Source organism: Ischnura elegans, chromosome 7, assembly GCF_921293095.1.
Source record: "Ischnura elegans chromosome 7, ioIscEleg1.1, whole genome shotgun sequence".
Lineage (NCBI taxonomy): Eukaryota > Metazoa > Arthropoda > Insecta > Odonata > Coenagrionidae > Ischnura > Ischnura elegans.
Genome location: NC_060252.1, coordinates 107,342,404 through 107,347,942, shown reverse-complemented (window position 1 = coordinate 107,347,942; position 5,539 = coordinate 107,342,404). Strand labels below are relative to the sequence as shown.

The window sequence follows — 5,539 nt, the reverse complement described above, 5'->3', positions numbered from 1 at the left end:
TTTTAAACTATCATCAGGGCACACTGAAACGTTGGCTAAAACTTTTTTGCATCACATACATTTGACTTATACTCCGAGAAATACTTTACCATGAAGTAAACGAGGTCAAGATAAGGGGGAAAAGTAATTTAAAAATTGCGTAATATTTTGCACCACTCTTCGCAGTCTCATGATAATATCCAAAGTTACTTTCACAAGGAATTAAATCTATCGGAGCGAGTGGGCAGAGCGTCCTGCCAATCATAAAATCTATTCTCGAAATGTAAAATCCATTCTGAGAGGGAGATACGAAAGGGCGAACACACCTTCAAATCAAACGAAAAGCGACCTCCGCAGCGCGCTTCCAACGCACACAAACGCGCGTAACGAACGGAGACCAGCCCTCACCACGGAGCACATTGTGTTGCTCCCCTGAGCAGAGGCTGTCACTTTCCATCAGGCGAAAGGAAAAGTTCTCCTTTCCAGCATCGTCATCGAGCGCCAATGGAACAAAAGGCCTTCATCGCCCGGCCCTCCTGCTACCTCCCCATCGAAACGGAACGTCGAAGCAAATGGAGACATTCGATAACCCTTCTCAATCGAATCTCAATGCCATGACCCAGCCCAAGGCTCGGAAGGTTTTGAGGAACTCGCCTCAAAGCTGACGGTCATGAGAAGCTGGCCAGAACCATTGAACATGTGAGCGACACATGAGGAGTAAGTGATGTGAACGAAAAATATTCTCTCCTCTGCGATACGTAACTTTGAAACAAGAAACCAGGAAGCTAATACTTAATGGCGCCGCGCCAACATCGATAACTGAGCTTCTTTGCTAAGTTTATCAACACTGAAATCGTAAGATGGAGACATAATACCAAAATTGATAGTTTAAAACTAAAACAGTCCTTTTTTAACTTTTATATTTTTTTAACTTTTTTTAATTTTAACGCTTTTAATGATATAAATATTAACAATAATGTTTATCTGAAACAAATTCTAACATATGCAGTATCAATTTTATAAGAGATAAGTCCTCTGATATCAAATTTCTACAGTAGTTTTCGTTAGTGTTGATAGAAATTAACAATTTTTGTGTTTAAAGATACTAATGTTCAAGAAACTATATTAAAAATTCAGAACTACGAAATATAGTCAGGAAAGGCTTAAACTTCCCTTCCTCTAGGCGACGGTTTGAAGCTAGCATGATACCAGCCGGATGCAGTCTTTATTCACAGCACAATTCACCTCTGAAAGCATCGAAGTTCGGTAATTTGAAATTGTATAAATACTCATTATAGACTCAGGGAAAGGCCAGTAAATCAAATCGTAAATAAAAAAGCAGGCCCTTTAGACATGAAACGCAATTCGGTGGGTTCTTTCTAATATACCACCAAAGGAAATTCACAAAGCTTGAAAAATTGCAATTGCGTTACTTAAGGATTATCATTCCATTTCAACACCAACGTATTGTCATCGTCAGGTCCTGTACCTTTGTCCCAATATTTATCCATATTCATGTTTTAATATCCACCTGAAGCGATGCGGGTGAATGTGAATTTGACATGCTTGTAACCTAAAAAGTAATATTTGTAGCTATTCCTAAAGTGAATAAACGCTTTCATCCTCGTGATTTTTAGGAAGATATCAAAACTTCGTCATTTTGGCTAATTTTTCGATGAAAATTATTTACAAAGGCGACGAGATATTTTCAGAAAGTAAATTAAGAATATATTTTCGACTTCTATATTTATGATGAAGCTTGTACGGCGCTTTCTCAATCGCAATCAAAATCCTTTATCCATTTTTTGAGTGTCTGTCAGGGAAATGTTCCTTCTGTAGCTGGCAGTCATGAAAATTAGACAGCATATCCCGTCTCTTTAGTCTAATGCACGTGCTCTATATCTTCATTTGTTTAGTACTGCTGGCCGGTTCTCCAAGGCCATACTGGGCACGAGCAATACATAAAAGGGCAAGTAAACAAGTATTTGATCCTTGGCTATCTGATATGTATGATCATCAGCTATATTTGATCATCTGCTATCACTTTTGGAATGAGATTCATTCGCGGTTTATTACTTTGCTGTTTCGTGAAATATAAGATAAGATTTCGTGGCTGTAGCGTCTCCCCTTCAGTTTCATTTTTATTGAGATGAACATATCTAGTGTTTAGTAGAAGATGACAATATTTAAAAAAAACTCTAATAAATTTATGTTTTTTAAAACATTTTTGACACGCATAACAAATTAAATCCTTTTTGTATTTTTTTAAATTTTGTTTTAGTACATATTTTTCAACAAATATTTGCAGAAACTATTATCTTAAACAAGAATTTTTGCGCTCATGGTTTCATTGAACATAATACAATTTCATTCTACATTGCAATGACCATTTTTCACCGAAGTACACAACGGTACGGAATGGATTGGATGTCTTGCGTTCAAAGATACAAGCATTTGCTCATAAATTTCACCGTAGTATCAAATCGTTCGAAAAAATGCGAGATCATAAAAAACTAGCATTGTTCCCCACTGGTTTGCATCTAGTCGGGATCCGTCCGTACAAGACGCGCAATTTCAGGGGAGTGGGATCTTGTCGCCCGTCCACCACTTAAGCATGCGGGTCACGATCGGGAGGAAATGGCGGCGTGACAGCGGAGTCCCCGTCGATGCCCGGTCGAACCATAAAAAAATGGCGCACAATAAACCCTATGGCCGCACAACTGGATCTCCGCGGAGGAGAGCTGGGGGTGGGAAGAATGCTTGGCTTTTTCCCCCCAGTGAGGCGACTTTGGCTCCGATCGTAAGAAAGTCTGATGCATCGCTACTTCTCTCAAACGTCTGGACTTAAAAGAAGCGAGAGGCTGAATATAAGACTATGGAGTAGCGCGCGACAAAAAGGCAGATTTTTTTCCCGACTCGGTCAGTGAGAAACGAGACATTGAATGAAAATAGGGAGGGCGTTGTTTTGGTGTTGGCTGGGGAGGAGCTATTCCAAAGAAATGACCTACGCGTGGAGGAGAAGAAGCCGATAAAAGAGGGATGAAAAACGCATTGTATTCTTTGCTCCCCAGCGTTCCCAGGCTAAGTGATAGCTTGAGACAATTGCGAAAAGGAGACATTAATCTCTGATTTATACATTAATGGCTCTCACAAAACAGTAATGATTATTTAAGAACACGGAACTAAGTTGCGAAACTACAGTTAACCGTTTACAACAGGAATTTTAAAAACTAGACACAAAAGAAGTCTTTCTCATCGGCGTGGAAAAAATAGTTCATTTTCAAAGAGCGTAGCTTCTAAAAAATCCATATACTAAAGCCGGCTTATAGAGTTTACGTTCTCGACAGTAGAAGATAATTCACATCCATAAATTTAAGGCTCTGAAAGAGATCTTTTGGTGAGGAAAAAGGCAGATTCTGTTTCCAACTCGGTCATCGAGAAACGAGACTGCTTGAAAACAAAGCGGTTGAGTGCATTGGGAGAAGATATCCCATAGAAATGACCGCTCTGAGCAGTCAATATAAGGAGGATTGTAAACCAGGCCAAGTCAAAACATGGAGTTTGGAAGGAGACATTATGTAAACCTTTACTTTAGTCTATCCTTGTGCTTAGTTTGGTACCCCTAGCGATAGAGTGCCTCACAATTGTGATTCCAAGACAAGTCACACGAGAATTCTTCCTTATGATTATATAAGAACTTACACTCTTCTGCGCTTTTCAACGCTTAATTCAAACTTACACCGACCTACATTGTAACGGATAACCTTCATTCTCAAGGTGTCGAACCGCAGTATATACCTGTCGCAATTTCCATGGGGGAAGAAAAAATTAAGAGAGTGGGGACAGGGGCGCCGACTGATAAAAAATATTGGGGGGGCCCATATCGGGGGTCTTGCCCCGGGAAGAGTTTATATTCAAAGTGTGTCGCAGCACCGTAACACTATCATAATTCACACCACTTGTTTTCAGTTAACCTGCTTACTGTCTTATAATTATTTGTTTTAGCACATTGTTGAATGCATTTTAAAAGGTAACTATCGTCAAACATGGTAAATAAAAAATACCAATATATTTTTGTAATTTCACCAAGCATAATATAACTTAATCATTATCTTGAATTATTGAGGGGGCTCCGCCCCCCCTAACGAAACTTTGAGGGGGCTCGGGCCCCCTCAGGCCCCATGGAGTCGGCGCCACTGAGTGGGGACAAAGTGGATAAAGGGGGATGATGAGGGCCATGCCACAGATATTCCTTATATGTGTCCCCAACGAGAGGTTCGAGGTTATCGTAACTCCCAGGTACTTCACTTCGTTTGTTGCCTTTATGTTAATACCATCCACAGAATAAAAACGGTTATAGTTGGACGAATTCCGCAAGAAATGTACCGTCATGCATTTGCTGAGATTGAGTTCGAGTCCCCACTCATGGCTCCACAAATGAACGTTGTCTAAGTCTGATGATAGAATTTCGTAGTCAGAGTGATCACTAATTTCGCGATATATAACAGCGTCGTCAGCAAATAAACGTATTTTAGAGCCAATTCGGGAGCAGAGATCATTGATGTATTTAATGAAGAAAAGGGGGCCGATTACGCTTCCTTGCGGAACACATGATGTAACATTTACTACATCAGAGCTATTTCCGTCAAGAGCTACTTTTTGTTTACGATCACTGAGAAAGTCGCATATCCAGTTTACAACTGTTTCGTTTAATCGGCAACTGTAGGTGGCTTGTATGGTAAAATGTGGATGTATATATCACCCAAACAAGCAGGCCTAATACCAATTATTCCAAAACACCAGAGCGTGGTAAAGAGTCATTAAAGAAAATATAAGGGAAATTGGAAATAAATGGTGGGTCAGCACCCATTGATGATTCCTTTGAAAGATACCTACATAGCAAGGGCGAGCGGAAGTCAAAAGCATCGCAGTCAAATCCTTACCAAATTAAGCCTGAGCTTTTGTTAAATTCTTTCTCATTCAAGTAGAAAAATGTTTTTTTGAAAATTAAAAGCACTTAAGGAACAAGTGACTTTGTACGCAGTCATGCGCACGGATGCAAAGTTGAATACACCAAAGGATGAAGTTCGCTATGAAAAAATATTTGACCTAGCCGGGATTCGAACCCGGATCTCCCGATTGCCGGTCAGGCGTGTTAACCAGTTCCACCACCAAGCCATTTTCTCAGAGTTAACTTCGTTTTTTCATGGCGAACTTCATCCTTTGGTGTATTTAACTTTGCACCCGTGCGCGTGACTGCGTACAAAGTCACTTATTCCCGCAGTTCTTTGAAATTCGTCGTCGCCGACCAGCGACAAAATAAGGGTTTTTCACCCCGACAGTGGCTTAGTAAGCACGACCCTCGCCACATGTGCCAAAGTGTGGACTTGTGACGTCAACAACTTGTTCGGTAAAACCCATCCCGAAGTTCGCTCTGAGAAAAGGGTTTGGTGGTGGAATTGGTTAACACGCCTGACCGTCAATCGGGAGATCCGGTTTCGTATCCCAGCGATGTCAAATATTTTTTCATGGCGAACTTCATCCTTTGGTGTATTTATTT

The 5,539-nt window shown here is 40.4% G+C and overlaps 1 non-coding gene across 1 annotated transcript; it reads right to left on the bottom strand.

The window, feature by feature from the left end:
- Positions 1-5,084: 5,084 nt before the first annotated feature.
- Positions 5,085-5,157, bottom strand: Trnaa-ggc. Its single transcript has one exon. It is a non-coding gene; the product is annotated as a tRNA-Ala (tRNA).
- Between the last annotated feature and the right edge of the window lie 382 nt (positions 5,158-5,539).